This window comes from Macaca thibetana, chromosome 16 (assembly GCF_024542745.1).
Source record: "Macaca thibetana thibetana isolate TM-01 chromosome 16, ASM2454274v1, whole genome shotgun sequence".
In the NCBI taxonomy this organism is placed as follows: Eukaryota; Metazoa; Chordata; class Mammalia; order Primates; family Cercopithecidae; genus Macaca; species Macaca thibetana.
In genome coordinates this window covers 25,404,982-25,432,722 of record NC_065593.1, presented here as the reverse complement: position 1 = coordinate 25,432,722, position 27,741 = coordinate 25,404,982, and the positions used below count along the sequence as shown (strand labels likewise).

Genomic DNA, 27,741 nt, shown 5'->3' with positions numbered 1-27,741 from the left:
TTAACACTTTTGAGCTGAGTCTCTCCTCTCATCAGTTCTCTGCGAGCAGAAAAGAGGGAGGTTTAGGGGCTTAGGGGATTAGGGGTCATGGTTGCTGGGAAATGCGACAGAAACCTGTCAGGGCTCCTAGAACCTAGAAGAATTAGCCATAGGAAATCAGTCGGTGCATATCCTTACAGAACTTTCATTTTGTAAGGGTGTATGCAAACTAGCTACTACTTTACATTTTACATACATTTATAATCTCCCCTTTTTTACCTAATGTATTTTTTTCCATGACCATGATTGTATTTTTATAACTTTTTTTTTTTTTTTAAGGTTTCAAGGCATTTCATTGCTAAGTTGCATCTCCTAGATTTGGGAAAGAATCTGAAAAACACATATGTGGTGCCTTCTGTGTGCTCTGCCCAGCCACACGTGTTATTCTGTTTAACCTTCTGATGACGTAGGTATCTTCACCACTCTCTTTTGGAGACTTGCTCCCAGCAGTCATGTGACTCGTCTAAGGCCATGCTGCTACAGGTGGCTTCCAACCCAGGTTGGCTGAACATCCAACTACATTCTCTTTGCTGTGCACTGTCAAAAAGTAGGGAGAGTTTCCTGCCTCTGGAATTCTCTATGTACAGGTGCCCCGAGTTGTTTTCTTTGTGCATAGAAGAAAGTAAAACCCAGAGGCCACCATTGGTAATGGAAATGCATTGTCAGGAGAGGACAGAAGATGGGTAGAAGTTGACAGAGCGCTCATTTCTCCCACATGGGCTTGTACCATATGCAAATGGTTTGATAAGCATCTGGTAACAGTGTGTTCAGCCACAAGAGGGAGAACAAATTGGAGCTGGAGATCCTTCTTCTCATGCCTCACTGTACTTTTGACTTTCTGAAAGAGAGGATTTGAATGGCTCATTTTGGCATCTTGCAGTACAGTGTATTTCCACTGGGCAGGGAGTCTCAGTCTCTCTTACGCTCAGGCTGGCCACAGCGGCTTTCCTGGGTACGTCTTCGTCCTGCTTCAATCCTGGGGCGGGGGAGCAGGGATGCCCGCCCCTCCCTAACAGAGCCAGCCTCTGAAGTAAAGCAGCTGAAGAGGGAAAATAGTCACTGGGGGCTGCAAGACTCGTTGTCTGGAGCAATATCTGGGGGCTGGGGCAGGTCCTCTGCCCACTGTGGTGATGAAAAGCGCTCAAATCATCAAAGGGTAAAAATTCTACACCAAAACCCACACTTTCCACAATAGTCATGTGGGTTTCTCCTCCTAGCCTGGGGCACTTCTCAGGGTGCTCCTTTCTGTGCATGATTCTTCGCCTCCAGGCAGCCCAGCTCCAGCACGCTCAGCACAGGCGTTGTCTGCTTCTGCCTGACATGCACCAGGCTTAGGAAACTGGCTCCTGCGAGCCTGGGCTGCCACCCTTCTCCCCGGCTCTGGGTTCCAACCCTGGCTTCCTGGGGTGCTTGTGGCACGGGCTGGAGTTAACAGTCAGCCTGGGAGTTGGACCTTCCAAACTGTGTTAACCTTTAAAACATCAGTGTCAGTCAGGAACTCAGAAAAGATAAAGACCCCAGATTGTCCAAAGCCCCTTCTCTTAAAGGGATGAGTCAAAGGCTTTCTTCCTTTCCCACATCCCAGGCAGGAGTCATCTCTACCCTATTCCCAGAATAAAGAGAGTCCCAATAGGTTTTCACGCCTACAATTGTCCCCAATTTGTCCTAAAGAGTAGTTGGTTCCAGACAGGAAAACCATAGCCTCAGCTCTATAGAGGGTGAGAAATGTGTGTATAAACAGTCTGCATTCAGATGCAGAAAGTCATGGCAGGCGGGGTGAAGACCACCACTAGCTTAAATGACGCCTCTGTGAGAATTAGAAAAAGACCCCCTTCCAGTAGACAGAGTCCCACGGGTAAACAGACAGCACCTTTATCCTATTCAGGAAAAGTGCCCCTCCCTCTGGGTGCAGGCATTGCCAGCGTGTGGCACTTCAGAAATGACACTGGAGGTGGATGATGGTCCCACTCATCCTGGCCACCAGACATAGTTGTTCAGTGCACAGCCTGTAAAACCATCCATGTCAGCCCTGGTTAGAGTGGATGAGGTGAAAGTATGGGGAGATCTTATACTTGTGCTTTCATTTCCTGTTGTGTCTTAGTTATAATGTTATTCTCTTTGAGCAGACGTGGAAATTAGGGCCCAGAAGGTGAAGTGATCTGTTAAAAAAATAAATGGCAAGGCAGTTCTCTTCAACTCAAAAACCAGACCGCTTCCCACCATACCATAATGCCTCTTGCGTGAAGCACTTTTAAAGAGCCACCTTCTGCCCATGTCTGCACCCTTTAATTTTCTTAAGGCACAAAATCTTTAAGAACCAACCACCCAGCATCTTTGCATATCGTGTGTCCTGGTGTGGCAGCTGCTGACCTCGCCCTGAGTCATGCTCTCGGCGAGGCTCCGCACTCAGGCCCATTTCTGTCTGTCCAGAATCATCTTTTCCTGTTCCTCGCAAAGCCCAGCTAGAGCAAGCAAGTTCTTCCCAATGGGTTTTTCCCATCTCTGGTTGGCTGGCTGGCTGGGCATCCTCTACAAACTCCCTTCCTTTCCCCTAAGCAGGGCCTGGTGGCCCCATCCTGCGGAGTTGAGTTCATGAGGGCATCTGACCGGGAGTAGCTATTCCTGGTGCTATTGTCATTGTCCTGTTTCTTGTGTGAACGTGGCTGCAGGCTCTGCAGAGATTTGGCAGGTAGCAAGGAGGTTTCTTTTCAAATCTTCCTTTGGAAGTCAGACTTGGTGAGGATCTTATGCTTACCTTTTCCTAGCTCTGTGGTGTCAGGCAAAGTCTCAGTTTCTGCAAATTGGGGTTAAGAATTCCTACCTCACAGCAGTCTTTTGGCAAATAAATAAGATCTTAAGTGTAAATCATTCCACTAGAAATTGCACAATTACTTTGGTCTTCATCCTGGAGGTCCACTGACAAGTCTCATGCAAACCCAGGGCCCTGTTCATCTTAAAGTGTTTGATTCATACTTTCTAATGGCCTCATGAGGACCTTTGATAAAGTAAAAATGTTGGGCAGCCACAGGATATCCATTGACCCAGTGAGCCTGTTCGACCCAGTGAGGATATAAGAGGTTTGACGCAGCACTTTGGGAGGCCGAGACCGGCAGATCACTTGAGGCCAGGAGCTGGAGACCCGCCTGGCCAACATGGTGAAACCCCTTCTCTATTTAAAATACCAAAAAATTTATCTGGGCATGGTGGTACCTGCCTGTAATCCCAGCTACTTGGAAGGCTGAGGCACAAAAATCGCTTGAACCCGGGAGTCAGAAGTTGAAGTGAGCTGAGCAGACATGGCGCCACTGCACTCCAGCCTGGGCAACAGAATGAGACTCTGTCTCAGAAAAAAAAAAAAAAAAAAAAGTGGGGGTGGGTTTGAAAAAATAGTAGCATGTGCTTGTGTTTCTACAATATTTGATGTATATAAGGATTTACCAATCTCAAGCATTAAGTGCTATCCCCAAAAGACATGCAGTTGCTGTAGGAAAAAACTTCAAGTTCGGAGCTCCTACTGTTTGCCAGGCATATTCTGAGATTATCACGTTTAAATCTCAGTTACCCTGCAGAGTAGTCAGGGTATCACTGCCTGACAGATGAAGAAACTGAGGCTTACAGCAGTTAAATTACTTACCCTAGGCCACATGGATAATGAGTGGGAGATCCCAGGTCTGTCTGTGAGGTATAATGAAATTAGCACAAACCCTCCACATCGGCGCCACTTGCATAAATTAACATATATTCTCTCACAGAAAGTATTTTATTGGGCATAACATTTTATATCTTTTACCATTTAACATTAGTTGTGGATCTTCCCATGTCACACAAATATGCCTCATTCTTTTTGGATTTATGATTAGTAATGAATGGATTTACTATAATTCATTTAACCAATACCACTTTTGATGGCCATTTTATTTGCCTGTCTTTTCCTTTTGCACAGATTGATGCAATAAACATGATTTTATAGTAATATTTTTGTCCCCCTGTAAAAATGTTTACTGGACAATAAATTCCTAGGAGTAAAATAAGGTCAAAGATTATAAATACAGTATTTATTTTCATAAATATTACCAAGTCAGCTACAAATGTTTAAATCACTAATGGTTTTAGATTATTGTATGTAATGAGTAAATACTTTTATAGGGTTTACTTTTATAAACACTTTTATTTGCCAGATATTATTCTAAGTGCTTTGCAAAATTAACTTTTTCAATTTTTAATGTAACCCTGAGATATATATTATGATTATCCCCCTTCTACAGATAAGAACACTGAGAAGTTAATTAACTTGCCCCATATCTAGGAAATGACAAGGCTGGTTGCACAGCCAGGCAGTCTGGCTCCTGAGTCCACATTTTAGACAATGCTGTACCTCCTGGTTCTTTTGAGGCATTGCTACTGGAACTACCCTAATACTCATAAGCAAACATTTCTTTTGCAGGGGGGTCAAATAAAATTTAAAAGAGAAAAGTGTTTCATCAACTGTCAAGCTCATAAAGTTATACATTATAAACTTTTTTCATGATGCCCACAGATAATTTATTAATGACATCATCTATTTTAAAAGATGTATATAAAACCCAACCCTTAAGAAAGGACTCCTGTCACTGTTCTCTACAGGCCCCCTCCTCAGCCTTACACCTTCCCACCCCCAAAACAAATCAGTCAACATATTTCTTTCATACTGTAATATAGGAAATAGCTACTTTTTAGATTTTTTTATAGTATTAATTTTGATCATACAAACATGGAATAGAAGTTCCTTATGTTTTATCTGGATTTAAGGTGCTACATAATGGAATATATTTCTATCAAGCCAGACACATTGGAGATAATGAAATGAATTGTGTTCTAGTTTAAACATTATGGGAATTTCAGAACTGCAACATAACAGATAATCCTCGGATGAAAACTAAACCTCTGTGCATCTATGTGCATCAGTGAAGAGAAGACGGGGGCTGTGGAAGGGAAAACAGTGGGTCAGGAAGGGCTGTGGCCACATCTGTTCTCTGGTCCCTCAACCAGTTAAATCCTGACCTCCTCTACCCCAGTCTGTCCTGGGGGACGGCCAGCACTGGCCTTTCACAACTGTGTGTTACTAGAAATGCAACAGAAATCCAGCTGAATCCCCAGGGCTTCCCTTCTGCCCTTCTCAATGGAAAGATCTGTCCCAGGACCATTTGTTCCAACATTTTCAATTATGAGAAATCTGGGAAGATAAGATTATTTTCACATTTCTTAAGAAATACATATTTATTCATACTCGTTACAGGAAAGTCAGAATCCAGAGAAAACCAGGAAGATTTGTAAAAATCCATAACACCACCGTCGAAAGAGCCGCACTTGGCATGTTGGCCAAAGTCTTCCCAGCACCCTTTTCTGTTGGTGGACGCACAAAATGCACAATCACACTCTGTCTATATTTTACAGTTTGCCTGGTTTTTTGATTAACACTATATATTGAACAATTTTTAAGACCTGCAACATATGTCGACAACATTATTTCCAAATAATATATTTACAAATAAATGCACACACACACTGTCTTTTATGTACAACATATCTTACTTTCTAATTCTCCACTCTTGAAGATTTAGGTTTTTCCAACTATTTCTTAATATACTCACCAGGAGTCAGCAACTTTTTAAATAAAAGGCCAAAGAGTAGATATTTTAAACTCTGCAGGCCAAAGGTTTCTATTGCAACACTGAACTCTGTGGTTGCAGGGAAGGAAGCCATACACAGTTTGTAAATGAATGGACATGACTATGTTCTGATAAAGTTTACAAAAACAGGTGGTGGACTAGATGTAGCCTGCTCCTCTGGCCATGGTTTGCCAGCTCCTGACATGTACCACTACAGAGGATGCTGTTAGAATGAAATCTCTTTACACATCTCTGATGATCTCCTTAGGACTAATTGCTAGACATGACATCATGGTAGCTGTGGGTCAAAGGGCATGCATGCTCTGGGATGTACATTGCCAAATTGCTCATGATCAGCCTTTCTCATGTCAAAATGTTTTGTGACCACCAGAAGGCTGGTTCTGCTTTTAGTATCCATTGGATGAGAAATAGAAATGACATCGCATGTACACAGGATATGTAGTCATCATATAGTTAATGCTTTGTGCACAAGTGTATTCTACATTCTTTCCCAATAAGTCTACATCTGCCAGAATTGAAATAAAATAAAACAAAACAAACCTATTTACCACCTTCTGTGTATCAGGTCCATTCATATATGTTGCTGTATTTAATTCTCAGAATTCTTATGATCTAGGCATTTAAAATTTTTTAAAATATTTAGTTGACAAGGATTATATATACTTAATGCATACAACATGATGATTTCATATATGTATATATTGTGCACTAATTATCACAATCAAATTTATTACATCCATTACCACCTATGCTATACGTTAAATCTCCAGAATTTGTTCATCTTATAACTGAAAGTTTATACCCTTTGATTAATAGCTTCCCATTTTCCCCACCCCCAGCCCTTGGCAACCACCATTCTACTATCTGTTTTTATGAGTTTGACTCTCTTAGATTCCACATATAAGTGAGATCATAGAAAACTTGTCTTTCTGTATCTGGCTTATTTCACTTAGCGAAATGTCCTCCAGTTTATCCACCACAGGAGTTTCTTCTTTTTCATAGCTAATAGTCCGTAGTTTATATATATTTTATTTATCCATTCATCGGTTGATAGGCACTTAGGCTGTTTCCATATCTTGGGTATTGTGAATAGTGTTGTAATAAACATGGCGCTCAGATCTCTCTTCAAGGTTCTAATTTGATTGCTGAATCGTATGGTAGTTTCACTTCTAATTTTTTGAGGAACTTCCATACTGTTTTCCGTAAAGGTTATACCACTTTACATTCCAACCAACAGTGTACAAGGGTTCTCTTTCCTCTATGCTTTCGCCAACACTTGTTATCTCTTGTCAGTTTCTAGAATAGCCGTCCTAACCTATGCGGCAATATCTCACTGTGGTTTTGATTTGCATTTCTCTGATGATTAGTGGTGTTGAGCATCTTTTCATATACTGGCCAGCCATTTGTATATCTTCCTTGGAAAAAAAAGTCCATTCAGGTCCTTTGCCTATTTTTAAATGAGTTATTTATGTATTCATTAATTTTTGCTATTGAGTTGTGTGAATTTTTTATATATTTTCAAGTAACCTCTTATCAAATATATGGGTTGCAGATATTTTCTTCCATTCCATAGGTTGCCTTTTCATTTGGTCATTGCTTCCTCTGCTGTGTAAAACCTTTTAAGATTGGTGTAGTCCCATTTATGTATTTTTGCTTTTGTTGCCTGTGCTTTGGTGTTATATCAAAAAGAAATTATTGCTAATTATGACCAATGTCAAGGAGATTTTCCCTGTTGTCTTCTAGGAGTTACATGGTTTCAGATATTACATTTAAATCTTTAATCCATTTTGAGTTAATTTTCTGTGTATGATGTAAACCAAGTATGCAACTTCAATCTTTTGCAGGTACTTTCCCCAGCAACACTCATTGAAGAGAGTTTCCTTTCTACACAGTGTATTTTTTTCTTAGATTAAAGTGAAAGCAAGTCTATTAAGAAAGTAAAGGAATAAAAGAATCTACATTGTGTATCCTTGATGACCTTCTCAAAGTTCAGTTGACCACATATGCATGTTATTTCTAAGTGAGCTTGGCATTTTTATCTCCCTCATTTTACTGATGAGGAGGCCAAGTCTCAGAGAGTTCACAGACCAATCTAAGGTCACTCAGGTACAGGTGGTACAACCAGGGTTTGAATTGAGATCTCCCAAGTTTCTGAGTTTCTTCTCCTTCCCCCACACCAGGGTTCCTCAACACAGCATTACTGACATCAGGGACCAGATAATTCTTTGTGATGGGGCTGTCCTCCGCCTGGCATGATGTTTAGCAGCTTCTCTGGCCTCCACCCACTGGATGCCAGGGGAATGCAGAAGAGGCTCCTCATTCTCCCATTTCATCCTTAGGACAATATCTGACATAAATGTTATGTCTTTTATTTTATAAATGAAGCAAATGAGACTCAGGAAGTTTTAAGTGAGTTACCTAAGAGCACACAGACAGCAAGACGTAGAACTAGAAAGTGAACACAGGAGTCCACATGGGACAACAACAAAGTTCAGGTTCCAGCTTCCTTTGAGTCTCTCATTCCAACAATTCCCATCGTCTGGATACGAGCTGAAGTACAGGAAACCTGGGGCTGAACTCTCCTCCCAGGCCTAGGACCCCAGACCAGAACCCCAGCCCATGGTCTCCCAGTCATCAAGCCACTGGAGTGAGCTGGCATCCACACTAGCCTGGTTTCCCAAAGCTAAAGGGATGCCAGTCTCACTGCAGATGAACAAAATGAAGGGCATTTGCTTCTCCTGCAGGTTGCCAGGATTTCACACAGATTCCTTCTCTTGCTCTCTTCTCCCGCAGCACAAAACAGGGTGATCCATCCCCCTCCCAGTGTCCCAAGGCTTTGTTGCATGTTCTCTTTAATTTCTCTCACCCTCACAATGCACCGTACCCGCGTCTCCCTGGCAAAATTTCTGCTCTATCCTCTTGACACCTGGATCACAAGAACACCTGTGAGGCCCCTTAACCAGCTGCATTCCAAATTGTTATTCCCCCATGTCCTCAGCCAGTGCCCAGGCCCAACTTGCTCTCCTGGGGTGACTTCCTTTCCTGCCCAGTATGGCTTCATCATCTGTAAATTGGGGATAATTAAAGTCTTTATCCTGACATTTGGCTCTCAAAGGAGAAGTAGCAAGCTCAGCCAAGTCAAGTAAACAAGAGGAGACGTTCCTTGTGAACTGAAAAAGCACTGGTCACAAGGGCCGCTCCTTCTCTCAGGCCTCTCCAGCACACGCTTGTCTCAGAAGAGACTCAAGGTGTGCTTCTGTGCTGTCGGGATAACATAGGAGGTACCTAGTCTTTGACCCTGCGACTTTAACAGTTTCCTCCTGTGGCTCAGTTCTACAGCTTCAGTGACACAAGGTGGCTTTTGCTCAAAATAGCCTTTGACAGGTTAAGTTAGTCCTCTGCCACTCTAAGTCTGTGCGGAACAGTTCTAAGTAAGAGACATTTATTCCTCTTATCCCGAGGAAGGAAGGGAAAGGCAATGACATTAACCATGTGTTGGACTTTAGCCTCTGGAAAACCCTGGTGTTGGCTGCTGCCAATGCAACCTGGGATAGTGTCACAAACATCAAGCGATGCATACCTGTTCTTATTCAGCAGAGACACTTCCTCTTTATTTCTGGGTGAGAACCAGCACCATTTCCCTGGTGACAGGGGCCCCAGCTAGGAACCATACAGGGTAGGATGCTACCCTACCCTAGACACCCAGCAGGGAAAATGCCATTTTGCAGATGCAGGAGTGGTTAGAGTTTGAAATGGTCATGCTGGACTGCAACACCACGTGGGTCCTCAAATGATTATGAATTTCTGCCCTCAGGCACATAAGGCCCCAGCAGAAGCAACCTGAGAGTGGACCTGAAACGGCATGGCTATGTGTGTCTGCTGGGGAATCATAGAGAAGGTTTCTGCTCAATATGAACCTTAGGGCCAAGTTAGCCTGGCTCCAATCACAGCACCGCCACTCACCAGCCTTGACTGTCAGCAAATCACTTATGTTCTCTGAGTTCCAGCTCCCTTGTTTCCCTAATGGGAATTGGATATCTCACTATAACCCTGCTTTTGTGCAACTGGCACACATGAGCTGCTTGCTAAGTGTGAAAATCCCTCTTCTCCTTCTGTTTCCCTGCTGATCAACAGCTGTGGCCAAAAGCTGACTTTAGCCAAAAGCTAAATGTTTGCAAAAATTTAATATACATTTATATTAAATATAGAAATAGAAACAAAAGGGCTAAATCTGCCTGTGTTACAGGATCTCGGTTAATGCTAAGAGCTCAGAAGACCTGGGTCAATTACATAGTCTCTTTCTCTGCCAAGCCGATTAAAAAGTCCCTAAAATAAGGCTATGGGTCTTGGGTTCTCCCAGAACTTTGAGAAATAAGAGGGGGCCTCTATGCTGGGTTGTGTGAATTGCACCTCTCACCTGACAGTGGCTTGTGGTGTCCTTGGAGTCTAAAAGCTACATGATGCTCCCTGGGAAGTGGCTGTTTTCTGACTGGTATGCTTGGATCTGTGCCATGGACAGTCACTGGTGGCCCAGAAATCTTTACTTGTTTCAGGCTCGTCCAACTCCAAAAAATAATGTGTCCACTCTACCATTGTTCTCCTCTTCACTGAGCTTCCCTTTCTCAGTTTTATGCTGAAACCCAAAGACTCACAAATATCACCTTCTCCTACACCAACAAAATACACAGTGATGTAACCCCAAAGTCTTCTGGCCTCACCAGCCTATAGGAAGGAATGAAATTACATCTGAAACACAGCAGGGGCTGGCACTCCCTGAATGTAATATGACTATGGTATTCCACAACTATAACACCACCATTCTTTCGTAAAATACTCATAGTTGTTCCATGGCAGGCAAATCTATGCAAGCCTACATCCAAAGTACAATGAAGCTGAGAGGCTGAAGAAAGCCACTGACAAATCCTATCTCTTAGAAAGTGGCTAGGCGCGGTGGCTCACACCTGTAATCCCAACACTTTAGGAGACTGAGGCAGACAGATCACCTGAGGTTGGGAGTTCGAGATCAGCCTGACCAACATGGAGAAACCCCGTCTCTACTAAAAATACAAAAAATTAGCCAGGCATAGTGGCATATGCCTGTGGTCCCAGCTACTCGAGAGGCTGAGGCAGGAGAATTGCTTGAACCCAGGAAGCGGAGGTTGCAGTGAGCCAAGATCACGCCATTGCACTCCAGCTTGGGAAACAAGAAAAAGACTCCGTCTCAACAAAACAAAACAAAACAAACAAAACAACAAAAAAATAAAGTGATATTTAATAGGGACTTACAAACAGAAGCCATGTCAGTGTCTGGGGGTGGAGAGATGAGAGAGTGGATGCCTGCACCATTACCCTGCAGACCCAGGGCTGATATACGACAGGGAAAGGGTATACATGATTCAGAAGTGATGTGTAAGACAATTAAACTATGATAACAGCAAAGCTGTTTTGACCTAAGGGGAGCATTTACAGTAAGTATGTGATCTTACACAAGGAGTACTAGACAAACTGGAAATCTTAATGGCCTTCCCAGAGCAGAGGTTAATGTGAAGTCAACATGGCAGGTTAGCATCCAACATGAAGTTGCTTTGGCCTCCACATAGTAACTTCAAGACCTTAAGAATCCCCAAAAGTAGCCACTCTCTGATATAACACGTCCTAGTATTTACATATAAGCTATGCATATCCTCCCGTAGACATTAGACCATTACTAGGTTATTTATGATACGTAATACAATGCGGATGCTACATAAATGGTTGGGATACTGTATTCTTTAGGGAATGATGACAAGAACAAAGTCTGCACATGTTCAGTAGAGACATAACCATGCAATTTATTTTCTGAATATTTTCCATCTGCTGTTGCTGAATCCACAGATGCGGAGCTCCCGGATATGAGGGCCAAGTGTGCTTTGAGAGTAGGGTGGGTGAAGTTGCTAAAGAGTACAGGGGAGCAGGTGTCGATCAGGAGGGCCCTGCATTGGGGCATCTGGACATCCTGCCTCAGGACTTGAAACTGTATGGCACAGGCAGACTCAGCCCAGGTCAAAGCCCAACCCTTGAAGTTTCATTTTATCCCAAGCTCTTTCTGGACCCTGGAATTTGGCATCCCCTAGGCCCTGGAAGGAAGGACAGATGAACCAGATTTTAGATAACATGTCTAGAATAGAGTGAGGCCCTACTGTGTGCCCGGCACTTTCCCCACGGGATCCTCTAGCTAGAACATCCAAGGGTCATGGAGAGAAATACCCAGTTAAAATATCAGAAATGAAAAAAGAGATACCATTAGAGACACTAAAAAGACCATTAGGTAGTAGTATTAGCATTTGTATTCTGAAATTCAACAGCAGCAGTCACTTCCCTCCACCCCTATGTGTGTCCCAGATCACCTTGGGCGGGGAGGGTTGAGGTCAGGGAACACCCATGGATGCTCTGATGCTGGTCCTGGGCCTCGGGGGTGATAGTGATGAGGAACTGGGTGCACACATGAGTGGGGCAGCCAGACATGGCCAGAGAAGCCACACACATGTGCACAGATGTGTTTACCCATGTACACGTGTGCACGCATGTGCACAAACACATTGCAGGCAGGTGTGTTGACGCCTCAGGCAGCGGAGGACCCTGTCTCTGGGCCCTGCTGACCTGGGCAGGGCCCCACTGTGATGCGTGCCATGACCTCAGAATGTCACTGGTGCTTAGCACCAATCCGCTCTCCGGCCTGCCTCTGTGTTCTACAGCAGCCACACACACACAGTGGTATCAGCTACACACACACAGTGGTATCTGGGAATACTTTTGTGGACTCAAAGGTTTTCTACCTGAGAGGCATAACGCAGGCCAGCTGATTCATCAGAATCAGGTGAGTGTGACCTGCTGTCTTCCCTCCAGGCTGACTTGGGGACAGTGGCTATGCTGTGGGTGGTGTTGGCCTCTGGGCAGCTACCGAGGAGGGTCATCCCTGAGCACTCACCGGTCGCCCGTTCTACACTGCCTGTGTAGACGATTGGCTCTTTCGTCCTCATGGTGGCTTCATAGAGTGAGTGCCATTCCCTAGTGTACCCATTCGACAGGTGAGACGTCTGGGGTCAGAGAGGCGGTAACCGGCCTGGGAATCCAGACATGAACCTGGGTTTTGCTCTCAGCCCTGCCGTGCACTGTGCTGGAATTCAGGCCTGAACCCTGTGACCTCCCTGCTCTAGATCCCAAATCTGCCCAGGTTTCCGATCCCGATGGGGCAGAGCGTGGTCCTGGCAGAGCCACTGGGATAGATCCACTGTGGGTGGGGGAATAGGAGGGTCCTCAGAACACCTCTGTGCCCTAAGCTGGGTCCTGATGGTGGCTGTGGGCCCCCTGAACACACATGGTCCCTTGTCTGGGGGAGCCTTCTGCCCTTGGGCAGTTGTGGAAAATGAAGGACCCCTGGAGGGCTGGCTGGGGGGAGACCATCTTCCCTTCTATTTAAAGGGGTCCAGGCCCTGGGGTTCTCTCCATGTATTTCTTGCTCTGTCTGGTCCTCTCGAGGCCTCGCCCTCCTTTTGCCCCAAGTGTTCCCAGGAGGGACGGTCCATCCAGGTGTTCTCCAGGACCAAGGACCCACTGTCCTTCCTCAGTGACATGGGAAAATGAAGCCCCCTCCTGTAGGGACAGCTCAGAATGGTGGAGTCCAGTCCCTCCCCGAGTGAAGGTTCCCCTAGCACAATAGATCATTTTCATCCCCCAAACCGAACACCCTCCTGCTCAACTGGCATTATTCCTAAAGTGGCTTCACTGTTCAGACTCAACGGCCACGGGAGCCAAAGTGATGAGTGGAGAAGAACAGAGCAGTCAGGAGAGATCTTGATCCCTGTAGGAAACTGGACATCTCTGTGGTCCCTGAGCATCCCAGGAGGCCGATTGTACAGAGACCTCTGGTCATTGACCCCAGTCTCCCTCCACATCCCTGGAATAGCCCATCATGGGCCCTTCACCCTTGGCAGGTGGACACTATTCAACCTGCTGGGGCAGGTGTGTCCCCATTTCATGGCATTTGGGGACGACGGGATTTTCTGTCCAGGTCCCACTGTCCTCAAGTCCTTGGGATGATGCCCACCCCTGCTTGGGGCTTGAGACTCCAGAGACTCGTGCAGGTGTGGGCCACTGGGTCTGGTCCCCTTTTTACCTGGGGGCGGTGGTGGAATGGGGGTTACGCAGCCAGCCAGCATCTGGGAGCCTGGTGGGAGCGGTTCAGGTTTTCCCCAAAGCTCTCAGGTACAACGTAACTTTTAGATGATTTTATCCCACAGGATAGAAATCATAGAGGATACAGATAGTTTGCGGGCACAGGAGCGAGAGGACATCATTATGAACTATGAGAAGGTACAGGTCGGTCTGCTCCTTGGAGGGAGGCCTTTTCCAGTGCACCCTGATCAACTGGTCCTGGGCCCCCTAGGCACACAGGGTGGGCACGGGTGGCCACTACCCCCAGGCTCTTGCACCCTTTACCTTGGACCCCTCACCAAGCCTCCCTCTGGGTTACAGGGACACCGAGCTGGGCTGCCCGAGGACATGGGGCCTGAGTCTGTTGGAATCTACAACAACATTGATCGCTTCGGGATTGTGCAGTGAGTCCTCTGTGCTCCCCTCACCCCTGAAGCACCTGTCTCAGCTCAGGGATGGGTTTGCTTTCAGAAAGGCCTTTCTGAGGCAGGACTCTCTCACCAGGTCAGGCCAACCTCCTTCCCAGGGTCAGAACTCCTCCCTGGTTCCCCTGCAGGTCCAGCCCGAGGTTGCTGTTAGGCCAGAGGTGCGGGGCCCATCTAGGAAGCGGGTGGGAATGGAGACTGGGCTAGGTCAGGTCCCTGGGCTCTCAGAAGTTCTGTCCCCAAGTTAGCACTAGAGGAACGGGGCAACCTGAGGGTCTGACCATGTCCACTTGGAGACAATCCCAGTGAGATCCAAGGGTTGTGGCCGCGGGCTGAAGGGACGCCTGGCCTAGCATCAGGGCTGTTGTCCAGCATGTCTCTGAGGGCCCGCTTGCCCCTATCATCCCCCGTTTCCCTAGAGCTACAGCCCTAACTGTCCCCATGGGGAAGGGGGAAAGGCATGGAGACAGTGGGGGCTGTGGCCCTAGGGGAATGGGGGAGAAGACGGGCAGGGCCCCGTTCTGGCCATCTCACGGTCAGGCCAGGGAGGCAGCAGGGCTTGTGGCTAAAGACCCTGTGTGTGGCGCTGGGAAGGTAGCTGGGGCCATGTAAGAGGAGCTGAGCCAGGAGCCCAGCTGTCAGGGATCATAGGATAGAGAGACAGAGGATCCCAGGGGAGGTAGGGTGGGAGGGAGCTGATGAGCAGTGCCACTTCTGAAATGCAGGGTGTGTGGGTCAGGTGCAGGGAGGGGCAGGTGGATGCTGGGAGGTCAGAACCTGCAAGGGCCTTGGGGCTGTCAAGTGGGATGGGCCCCTGGTGCACCAGGAGGGCATCGGGCAAGTCTCTGGGCAGGCTCCCTTGACCCTGGTGGGATGATGTGGTCAATCCCTGAGGGACTACGGTCAGGGCCTGGTTGCCCACCCTGGGCGGCCCCCATCCCATCTCAGGCCTGACCTTTCTCAGCTCCAGCAGAAAGCACCACCTCCAGTCCAAGACGGGCAGCCCCATTGTGCAGCTTGACCGCCCCCCACACCAGGAGCCCCAGTAACCCCGCCCAGGCTGGCCCCGCACTCCCTCTTCTCCCTGGTCCTGCCCTTCCTGGGAGTCAGCCCCACAGGAAGGCCCTTGTCCTCCCTTCCCTGTGTCTTCTCCTGGGCTGAACCCTGAGCTGTACAGGGACAGAGCCAGTCCTTTCTGGGGGTCGTCTCCCAGTCTGGGGTGGCTCCAGGCCCTGTGCAGGTCCTCAGTTCTGCCTGGGTTGTCTTACAGTGAGACAGAGCTGCCTCCTGCCACTGCTCGGGAGGCGAAGGTAAGAGCCTGATGCACAGTGGTGGGGGCTGGCTCAGGGATGTGGGGACTGGGAGGGTGGTCGGTGAGGCAGAGGAGGCAGCTGGCCTGGGCAGTTGCTGCTGTCACTGGGAGGGGCAGCACTCCCTGCTGGACCTGACCCCAGGTTGCTGTAACTTGGACAGTTTGATAAAATTCCCAAGTGAGAACCACAGTTGTGGCTTGGGGGTGGCTGCCCGCCTGTGTCAGGACCTCACCTAGAGGCTGGGACCGGACCTAAGACTGGTGTGTCTGTGGCTTGAGGATAGCACGTCCCGGGGTCCCAAAGCCAGCCCACTGGCGCTCATTTGCTCAAAGGTTCTCAGCCCTCAGGGTCTGCCCTTCCCTGGCTCCCTCCAGCTGGGTCCCAACAGGGCTCCAGAGCCCAAGACCCAGCATCCACCGGTGGCTCTGGGAAGCCTGGCAGCTCCCCTAACTCCAACATTCCTCATTTGACAGCAAATGCGGCGGGAGATAACACGAAAGAGCAAGTGGATGGAAATGCTGGGACAGTGGGAGACATATAAGAACAGTAAAAAGGTAATGTGTGGAGGGAGAGGCCCCCAGAACCACTCTCTGCAGAGACAGGGGATGGGCACCCATGGCTGTGGCCTGGCACCATCAGCCTCTCAGAGGGCGGGTGGCACACTGTCCTCACCCAGAGGACTGCAGGCCTGGTCAGTGGTTTGCCTGCCTATTTGTGCAAGTGTCACCTTGCTGGGAGGGAATCTGAATCTAGGGCTGGGACCACCGAGAGCTCAAGGCTAGGGATACCCTGGTGACCCGAAGGAAGGAAAAGGTTCAGATCACAGTCCCGACTCTGAGTGTCCATCCACTCTTTCAATCCTGGGAAGGGAGACACTGTCCCAGCTAGATCTCACCTCTAACGAGGGATCATGGGGCCAAAACCAACCATTTCCAGAATCCTCGGGCTCTGGTCCTCACTGGGGTCGCCCCGTGGCCTGTGACACCAGGTTGTTTTCTGCCCACAGCTGAGAGATCGAGTATATAAGGGCATTCCCATGAACATCCGGGGCCAAGTGTGGTCAGTCCTGCTGAACATACAGGAAGTCAAGTGGAAAAACCCCAGAACATACAAGGTACGCTCAGCCAGAGCACGACAAACAGGACAGGCCGTGTCAGGGGCCCAGGTCTCCAGCTGGAGGGAGCATCAAGCCCAGCCTGGGGGGTGGGTGGGTTGGTCAGATGCACATCGTGGGCACGGACGGTGACATAGTCACCACAGACAAACTCGGCTCTGGTGACCCTCCCTGGCTTCAGTAACAAGCCAAAAAGCAGCTTTGTGCAGAAGGAAACCTTCCTGCTTTCCTTCCTTCCCGGAATGTTGACTGTGGGCCGACTGCCATTTGGGGCAGGGAGTCTTCCATCTGTTCTGAGGCTGCTTCCTCCTCTTGGCCCTGCCCTACAGGTCATGAAGGAGAAGGGCAAGAGGTCATCTGAACACATCCACCAGATCGATGTGGACGTGAGCAGGACACTAAGGAATCACATCTTCTTCCGATATCGATACGGAGCCAAGTAAGCCTATGGGAGCCACAGGGTCCCAGCAGACATGGAGTGAACGAAAGGGATGGGGGCTTCCCCGGAGAAGAGGCCAGGGTCACCTAGGGGGGATGACAGAGCTGCCAAGACCTCTCCTGGCCCAGGGAGCAGCTGGCACCATGGACCGAGCACCTGGTTCCAAGCCCTGGGCCAGACTGGAACATGTGGGGCCAGAGCCCAGGAGGATCCTGAGGAGACAAAAGGCAGCAAACAAAATCATGCACAATGGTGAAAGGTGCTCTCCCGGACCCACGGGGACCCACAGGGACCCACGGTAGGACCCACGGGAGGGTGGCAGGATGGAGGGCCCATGAGCCTCCCCAGGAAACACTGACAGCACCAAAAGCTGGGTGGACTAGGGGTCCTGGAAACTGTCATCCTGGTCTGCTGGGAACGTGACATGCACAGCCACTTTGGCAGCCAGTTGGGCAGTGGCTCACAAAGCTCAATGGACTTGAACCGCACGTCCCCAAAGTGTCATAGATATTGAACCCACTGATTTGAAAACTGACATCCACATGAGACCTGCATGCCATGTTCACTGCTTGATTCATCGTCACTCACACAAGGAGCCTTCAGGGACAGCCTTCAACATGGGAATGGGGAGAGCAAGTCTGGTCCTCCCTTCAAACGGAAGACACAGTGAGAAAAGGGAACAAGCCAGTGATGCCCGCACGAACATGGGTGGATCCTAGATGCATTTTGCTGAGGGAAAGAAGCCAGACTCAATATGCTACCACAGTAGGATTCCCATTCCTGGGCCATTCTGGAAAAGGCCAAACCATAGGGATTGAGAAGCAGTCTGGGTGGCCGGGGGCTGACGGATCAGGGAGAGGCCGGGTGCATAGGGGCCACCCTGGAGACTTGGAAGATGAAGGAATTGCTTCAGTAGGGGCTGGAGCAGTGGCCAGGAAACTCTGCACATTGGTTTAGAACCATGGAGGAACTGTAAGGCCAAAGACTGAGCTGGCATGTGTGCAAACTGAAAAAAAAAAATCATTCAGAGTGAAAAGGATCAGGCAAGTCACTGTACAACTGGGCTATCTGCATGTCACAGATGTGGATTTTACTGAAACATTTCCTCAAAGTCAAAGACCCTGAAGAGCTCACTGCTTATCTGGTGAATCATCTGAACCTGAAATGGGATTTGTTGTTAGGCTTTGTAGACAAAGTGAAACTAATGGCATCTGCACAAAACAAACAAAAGCCTCATTTCTCTGTTTCCTAGGCATCGGGAACTATTCTACATCCTCTTGGCATATTCGGAGTATAACCCGGTGAGTATTCCCCGCAGTGACGTTCCCGGGCAGTATTTCCCTGTTCACAGGAGTGGGTGTCTGGTGGGGTGTCGCTGCTTCTTTTAAAGTTAGTATTTGTGACCCCCGGGGATATAGGAGGTAGGACTCCAGCTCACTGCTGGCATAAACCTCCCAGGAAGGGGGTGATCTCAAGGAGTCAAGCTGAGACACAAAGGAGTCAGGCCTGGACTTCTGGTGTCACCTGGGTCTGACCACCACTTCTCAGAACAAGAAATGACGCCCTCCTCCTGGGGCTGCCCCAAAGCCCAGGAGCTTGGCAGCGTTGCACGCAGGACGGTGCTATCAGGAGACATTTTGGACAAAGTGCTGAAGTGCCTGATGGACCAGGCTCTTGTCATGAAATGAATTTGCATCCTGAGGAAGCCTCTTCTTCAGAGGAAGCCTCCCCAGTCACCTCTGCCCTCTCCAATGACATGAGTCCTCCCAGGTGACCTCAGCCTTCCCAGGTGATGTCCTTCCACAGTGACTCTGGCTCTTGCAGGAGGTGGGCTACTGCAGGGACCTGAGCCACATCGCAGCCTTGTTCCTCCTTTATCTGTCTGAGGAGGATGCATTCTGGGCACTGGTGCAGCTGCTGGCCAGGGAGAGGCACTCCCTGCAGGGTAGGTGGACAGCTGCCCCTGGGACCTCATGCAGTCAGACCCAGGGATGGCCACCCTGGCCAGGTAATCTCGGATTTCAGCCAAGGCACCTTCCTTGTGTCGCCAGCTCCTTGGGAGTCTTTAGGATGTCTTTGCTGAGGGTCCCACAGGAGTCTGCGGCTGACCCCCAAAGCCAAAGTTAGATGTCTTTCATCCCCATCAGCAGAGGGCATCTCATCCTCCCCGTGGCCACCCTTTGTGTCCTGCTGCCACGCCCTCTGGATCTGATTGTGTGCAACTGACTCTCCCCTCCCTGAGAGTCCTCCTCCCCTCCAGCTGCCCGGGCTCCTGCTGCCCTTGGTGCCCACGAATGGGCTGACTAAGCCCAGGTGGCAGCATCTCCCCAACCCGTGTCCCCTGGCCCGACCCCACTTCCAGGAGACGACCAGGAAGCCCAGCACCCACTCTGTCCTGGCCGCCATGTGGTGGCCTCAAAGTCAGGCTTGCCCTTTTTGCACTCTGGTCCAGGAGGCCTCCAGGGGAACCTCCAGCCAGGCTCCAGGGGATGTTCCTGCCCCACCTCCCCAGGGCAAAGGCCACCTGGTGGGGTCACCAGATGGGAGGGTGGGAGGCCTTGGGGTTTGGGGGCCTCTCCAGCTGCCCAGCTCTTCCAGCTGATGGCTCCACATCTTGGGGGAAGGCTCTGATTTCTTGATGGGCTGGGGGCTTCTCAGGATTCCACAGCCCAAATGGCGGGACAGTCCAGGGCCTCCAACACCATCAGGAGCATGTTGTCCCCACGTCACAACACAAGACCATGTGGCATCTGGTGAGTTTATGGTCCCCTCGGTTCTTCCCCAGAGGCCTTGCCTCCTGTGGGGCTGGAGGAACGGGGCCTGGAGCCCCTCGTGGGGCTGGTGACTGGCTGAGTCCAGCCAGGGCCTGACCCGGGACGTCGGGCTCTCCATGGGCTGGGAGTTGGATTCCTTTCCTGCCCTGGAGGAGACAGAGGCACAGGGATGGGGCCCAGCTCCCGCAGAGCAGGGCAAAGGGCAGTGTGTCCACCGGGAGTGTGGGAAGGGGCCGGTGTTGGGGGGAGCCCTGGACACCGCCCAGTGTTCTGCACTAGGGGAAGGGTCTTCAGAGGCCCCGGAAGAGGGAGGTTTTTAGGGCAGCCCAGGGGGCCCTGAGCACCTCTGTTCCTCCCGTCAGGACAAGGAAGGTCTTTGCGTGCAGGATTCCTCCTTAGGCTGGCTTCTCCAGACGTTGAATGACGGGGTAAGAAGGCACAGGGAGACCCTGGCTCAGGGACCCTCCTTGCCCTGCAGTGCCCTGCTTCCCCAGCCCGGGGGTCTGGCTCACCCACAGCCCACAGGAGGCTCAGCCCACATGGGGGTCCCCACAAGACACCCAAACAAAACCCTCTGCCCAAGAGGGGTCATCCCAGGGCAATGACTGGGGCTCAGGCCTCGCCTTATAGGCAGACTGGGCCAGGACTCGACTTGGGAGGGCTCAGGGAAGCCTCAAGCCCTGGGCAAGCCCCTTTCTCCAGGAGCCACAAACCCACTCCAGTGAGTGTCCCCATGAGGAGCTGCAGGACCTTGCCTGATCCAGCGCCCTGGAGGACTCAGGCAACCCTCATGGAGAAGATCACTGACTCTGGGGACAGAGGCTCCAGTGGGCTCAGTTCGAGCCACCAGCCCCAGCCTGGAAGGGCTACAGTCTCCCACACCTGCTATCCCCACAGATCTCTCTTGGGCTCATCCTGCGCCTGTGGGACGTGTATTTGCTGGAAGGAGAACAGGTGTTGATGCCGATAACAAGCATTGCCTTTAAAGTTCAGAGGAGTAAGTCTACATGTGCCCAGTGGGGCCTGGGGAGCCCTGGGGTCAGACGCCGACTTACCCGAGGGCGGCTTCCTCACACTGTCCTCATGATCCTCTGTTCTGGCCCAGAGGGAGGTCTGGCCAGGTGGGCTGGGCAAGGCACAGTGACGCCGAGTTTGTCCCCCACAGGGCTCAGATGAAAGTTAGGAGTGTCGTGAGTACTTCCCTGCCCAGGTCGCCCCCCAGCCACAGCCTTCTGTGCACATCAGGGCCCCTGGGGTGGCCACAAAAGGATCCTGCACCACCCAGTGGGAGATAGAAGTGGCCACAGGGTATCAGCTGTGCCCCCTCCCAGGGAACTCTCCAGGCCTGATGTCCACCCTGTCCCTAGAGCACCTCATGAAGACATCCAGGTCTGGCCTGTGGGCACGGTTTCGGAACCAGTTCTTCCACACCTGGCAGTTGGATGATGACACTGTGCTCAAGCATCTTAGGGCCTCTACGAAGAAACTAACAAGGAAGCAAGGGGACCTGCCACCCCCAGGTGGGCTCCAGTGCCATGTCCCCTCCCATGTCACCCTCTGGGGCAGTCAATAGTGGGGGAGTGCCCGAGACCCACAACCCTCCTACCTGGGCCTTCCTCTTCACCTTTTCTTCCTCCTCTTCCTCCTGGACTCTAAGAAAGTACAGGAGGCCCACCGGTCCTCACGGCAGGCGGTCAGTGCGTGTGTACTGGATGTGTTGTGCACGCAGGAGTAGGATGTGGGCAAGACCTTCCAACAAGCCCCCTCCCACTTTCCACAGTGTCTCTGTCTCCCCATCACAGGGCCCTCAAGGACACTAAAGGAGCCAGACCGATTTGTGGGAAACCCCGCCCCTCCCTGCAAGCACCCACAGCCTCAGAGAGCAGCAGAGGCCCCTCACTCCTGCACGCTCCTCCAAGGTTGCCAGGACAACCAGCCTTGAGCCAGGGAGACAAGGGAATTGGGTGTCCCTGACCCCAGAGCATTCAGGGAGAGGGCACAGGCAGGACCCCAGGAGAGAGCCAGAGTGAAGAATTCAGACATATGTGGGAATGGTCAGTCCTGGCATGGACTGGGCAGCCCAGGAGGGCAGAGGGTGACCCACGTCCGGGCCCAATCAACCACTGTGGAGACGGGTCCTCATGTGAGGTGACAAGGGGCTGGGTGACATCCAAGTCCCCTCCCACCTGAGTTCTCACTGGGGGCTGTATCCCTGGCCCAACAGACCTGGGATGAGGGTGTGTCATAGGAAGCCCCCAGCTAGTTCGAACCCTGGGGACAGTCCCAGGAGCCACCTGCCATGCCCTGACAGCTTCCCATGCCAGGTGGCACACACCCCTCCCTCTTGGATCAGCAGACTACAGGCGTGTCCTCAGTGTCAGACCATGGGGCCACACAGAGACCCTGAGGACTCCAGAGACCCAGGCAGGTAGGACCCGGCCCGGAAAGGCCTGCATGGGCTCACTGGAGACGCTGACCACGTCTGTTTTCCTTTCAGCCAAACCCGAGCAAGGGTCCTCAGCAGCCAGGCCTATGCAGGCTATGCAGGAAGACCCTCTGCAAGGGGGACAGGCAGACCCCTCCAGGCCCACCAGCCCGGTTCCAGTGGCCCATTTGGTCAGCTTCCCTGCCATGGGCACCTCGTTCTTCTACACCCTGTCCTGGTGGGGCTGTCCGGGAAGACACCTACCCTGTGGGCACTCAGGATGTGCCCAGCCCGGCCCCAGCTCAGGGAAGACCTTCAGGACTCCTGGAGATTCCTGCAGTGGAACTCGATGCCCCAGCTCCCAATGGACCTGTATGTAGGGGGCCCTTGGTTCCCCCATTATGATTTCGAACAGAGCTGCTGGGTTTGTGTCCCTTCTGAATGTGTCCTGGACAGCCCCAGGACTGTGGGACAGGGCCAGCTCGGGAAGCCAGTGAGGACCCTGACACCAGGCCCTGCCCAGGCCCATCAGGACTGAAAGAGGTCGGGAGACATCCCACTGCAACAGGTCACCCTATCTACAGACAAGAGTCTTGCACCCAATTTCTACAATGGTATCATATCCCAGGAGGACCAGCTGGCCACCTGCTGGCAGGCAGAACACCCTGCGGAGGGGGTGAGATTGGCTTTCACTACACTGAACCACCATGTGGACATGGACTTCCAGCCCTGCACTGCACCCAGCACTGATTCCAACCAGGACACCCCCTTCGCAGCTAGTGACGAGAAGCAGCGCGCTCCCACCTCAGGGCCTTGCCTCTGCTCCTCTACTTGGAAAGTTCTCAGTTCCCTCCAGGCTTCTAGAAGCATCTGGGGCAGGGCTCATGGCTGGATAACTTCCCGAGGCTTAACAACCCAAGAAAGCTTCACATCCTCGTTTTATTTTTTGTTAAACTTATGAAAATTTATTAAGAAAGTGTGCAGCTCGGCCGGGCGCGGTGGCTCAAGCCTGTAATCCCAGCACTTTGGGAGGCCGAGGCGGGCGGATCACGAGGTCAGGAGATCGAGACCATCCTGGCTAACACGGTGAAACCCCGTCTCTACTAAAAATACAAAAAAAAACTAGCCGGGCGCGGTGGCGGGCACCTGTAGTCCCAGCTACTCGGGAGGCTGAGGCAGGAGAATGGCGTAAACCCGGGAGGCGGAGCTTGCAATGAGCTGAGATCCGGCCACTGCACTCCAGCCTGGGTGACAGAGCAAGACTCCGTCTCAAAAAAAAAAAAAAAAAAAAAAAAAAAAAAAAAAAAAAGAAAGTGTGCAGCTCGAAAGACCTTCACAGATGGAACACACCAGCCCCCAGATCACAAAGCCAACCATGCCCAGCCCCTCCCAGCACCCCCAGCTGTGTGACCAGCGTTCTGAATTCTGACGACACCGTGAGCCTGCCTTTGTACTTCACACTCATGGAAGGATAACAACATTCATGTTTTAAAATAAATGTTTCCTGTTGAAATGATTTTAGATATAAAGATTGAAAAGACACTACAGTGACCTCCTACACCTTCCATCCAGCTGCCCCTAATAATGATGTTTTGCAGTCCCATGGCACATAAGAAATTTAGGCCAGGTATGGTAGTTCACACCTGTAATCCCAGCAATTTGAGAGGTTGAGGCGGGAGGTTCAGGTTCACTTGAGTCTAGAAGTCTGGGACCAGCCTGGGAAACACAGGTGGACCCTGTCTCTAGAGAAAAGTCAAAGAAATTAGCCAGGCATGGTGGTGTGTGCCTATAGTTCCACCTAGTCAGGAGGCTGAGGCAGGATTGCTGGAGCCCCTGAGTTCCAGGAAGCAGTGAGCCAGGACTGCACCACTGCACTCCAGCCTGCGTGACAGAGTGAGACTTTATCTGTTAAAAAAAAAAATTAGCTATTTAACGTGGGTACAATCCTATTAACTAAATAATAATGTGAACTATTATCTAAGGTTATTAAGGCTGGAATTATCCCATTTTTGCCTAACTTCTCGTGCCTGTCCCAAGATCCCACCTCGGACTCACCCTCTGCCTTCAGCTCATGTCTCCTCAGCTTCCTCCAGATGGTCCAGCAAACACACACCTGGGCTGAATGGTAGAGCTGATTGCTCGTACACAAGGGGAGACCTGTGGGCAGGGGTTTTCAAACTTACACAGCAAATGAGTTTTCCATGGTGTTCTGGAGAGCACCCTTTGAGAAACACTTTGACAGTGAATCCAGGCCTCAATATCCATCAGCTGCTCTAGTGAATTTTGTGGAAGCTCAGTGAACACCTGCTCCACAGGGTGCATGTGAAAGGGACAAGGATGAGTAAGCGGCAGATAAAGAAGACAGGACACAGGGGGTCTGTCTGAGCTCTATCCTCTGCCTTCAGCACTGACGGATCAAATCCAACTCTGATGGAATGGTGGCCACATTCTGGGCCAGCCCTGGGCTCTGAGGATCTGACAGTGAGTGACACAGAGCCAGCCCTTGCCCTTGGGGGAGCTCTCCAGCGTACACCTCCCTCTACCCTCCCAGTGCCCTGCAAAGCAGGCTTCAATGTCATTGTTAATGCACAGAGGAGGAACCTGATGGTTAGACAGGTTGATGGATTTTCCAGTGTCACATGGCTTCTGACCTAGTTGGCAAGGACTGCAGAGTAATGTCAGGCCCAGGGCCTGGTGCATCCTGGTGATGTCACCACAGAGCAAACACGAGTTTGCTGGCTGGGTGGATTCTTGTCAACAGAAAGATACATGGATTAAAGGCAAATAGGAGCGAGATCCCTGGCATGGAAACAGGAAGAAGTCTGGCTGCTGGCTCTGTTTGGGAGTTTGTTTATTTATTCTATAAAACAGTTTTACTGATAGTAGTTCTCATACCATACAACTCACCCATTTAAAGTGGACACAATCTAGTGCTTTTTGCTCCATTCACAGAGCTGTGTGACCATCATCATAAGGAATTTTAGAACATTTTCATCACCCAGAAAAGAAATGCCGTACCCCTTAGGCAGTCACTCTCCCATGCCCGCCCTCTTCTTTTTAGTCCTAGGCAACCACTAATCTACTTTATGATTTGCCTGTACTGGACATTTCATACAAAGCAAATCATATAATATAAGGTGTTTTTTGACAGGCTTCTTTTACTTAAGCATAATGTTTTCAAGGTTCATCCATGTTGTAACATGAATCAGTACTTCTTTCTTTTCATCACCAAATAATATTCCATTGTATGCATATAACACTTTTTTTATATTCATTAGTTGATAGACATTTAGGCTGTTTCCACTTTTTGGCTATTTTGAATAATGCTCTTCTGAACATTTCTGTGGACATATGTTCCGTTTCTCTTGGGTGTATACATAGGAGTGGAATTGCTGGTCATGTCGTAACTCTGTGTTTCACCTTTGGAGAAACTGCCAGACTATTTTCCAAAGTGACTGCACCATTTGATATTCCCACCAGCAGGGCAGGAAGGTCTCAATTCCTCTCACCCTCACCAACCCTTGTTTTATTTCTTTCCCAGTTAATCCTTTTATTTCACTTAAAACATTTTAATTTTAGATTGGGGGTACATTCACAGGTTTGTTACAAGGGTACATTGTGTGATGCTGGGGTTTGGGTTTCTATTGATCCCATCACCAGATAGTGAACATAGTACCCAATAGAAAGTTTCTCAGCCCTTGCCCCGCCACCCTCCTTTTGGAGTCCCCGGTGTCTATTGCTCCCATCATTGTGTCTGACCAACATTTGTTATCTGTTGCTCTGACTGCAACCATCCTAGTGAGTGTGGAGTGGTATCTCACTGTGGTTTTGATTTGCATTTTCCTGATGACAATGATGTTTAGCATCTTCTGATGTGCTTATTGGAAATTTGTATATGTTTTTTGTAGAAATGTCTATTCAAGTCCTTTGTCCAGTTCTAACTGGGTATTTGTTGTTTTATTGTTGATTATAAGAATTCTGTATATATTCTAGTGGGGTGTCTTATTTTAATCTTTTTGAAATTACTGTTTTCTCAGTCATACTCACACTCTCTAGAGCAGCAGTATGTTTGAATCTAAAGAACACACATAGGTGAGTTTATCAGGAGGTAAAAGTGCTTGCAAACTGGTACGATATTGTTACATTAAGTCTGCAGATTGTTTTTGGTAATAAGGACATTTTTTTTTTTTTTTTTTTTTTTTTTTGAGACGGAGTCTCGCTCTGTCGCCCAGGCTGGAGTGCAGTGGCGCTATCTCGGCTCACTGCAAGCTCCGCCTCCCGGGTTTACGCCATTCTCCTGCCTCAGCCTCCCGAGTAGCTGGGACTACAGGCGCCCGCCACCTCGCCCGGCTAATTTTTTTGTATTTTTAGTAGAGACGGGGTTTCATTGTGTTAGCCAGGATGGTCTCGATCTCCTGACCTCGTGATCCGCCCGTCTCAGCCTCCCAAAGTGCTGGGATTACAGGCTTGAGCCACCGCGCCCGGCCAATAAGGACATTTTAATAATAGTAATTCTTCAAATCCATGAACGTGGGATATCTTTCCATTTATCTGTGCCCTCTTTAATTTCTTTTATTAGTGTTTTATATGTTTCAATAATTCTGTATCTTGATTGTAGTGGTGGTTACACACATCTACATATGTGATACACATACCAAATGCTGATTTTGACATGATACCCTGATAATGTGAGATGTGACTATTGGGGGAAACTGGGTGAAGATATTCAGTTCTCAAGATCCACACTGGGCCTGATCCAGCCCCTGTACAGGCTCTCAGATGGTATATAATTCTACTTCCTGTGAAAGAGACAGACAGAGGGACCAGGCCCTGGGAAGAAGGGTGGGTTTGGCCCTGAAAAGGGGATTGGTGAGAGTAGGAGGGAGGGGACCCAGAAGGTGTGCTCTGTTTTATTAGACACCTTTGTTTGTTTCCATATCTTGCCCACTGTCTACAGACTTATAATGAGTAACTAAATGAATGACATCAAAAGCTGAGCCCTTGGTGTAAAACAGGCACTTTTCTTCAGTTCCAAAGTGCCAAAACCCATCCAATTGCCTCTGGACCCTGGTCCTCTGGAAGCTGGAAGGAGGATAATCATGCTTTTCCTAGAAGCTCCAGGCAAGCTGCCAGTGTTTTGGGCATTTCATCCCTGCAGCCCTTGCCTGGGCTGGACCTGCTGCCCCAGGTACGTGTAGCCCTGGTACTAACCCCAGGTACTGTACCCCAGGTACAAGTTAGCCCTGAAGCTTCCTGATGCAAGCCACTGAACGCTGAACTCAAAATGGCTTGAGCAATAATGAAAAGTATCCTTTCACATAAGAGGAATTCTGGAGGTCAGGCAGTTCCA

General features: G+C 49.6%; 1 pseudogene; it reads left to right on the top strand.

Moving 5' to 3' along the window:
* Nucleotides 1-13,659: 13,659 nt before the first annotated feature.
* On the top strand, nucleotides 13,660-23,713 carry LOC126938283 (TBC1 domain family member 3B-like; annotated as a pseudogene).
* Nucleotides 23,714-27,741: the final 4,028 nt, after the last annotated feature.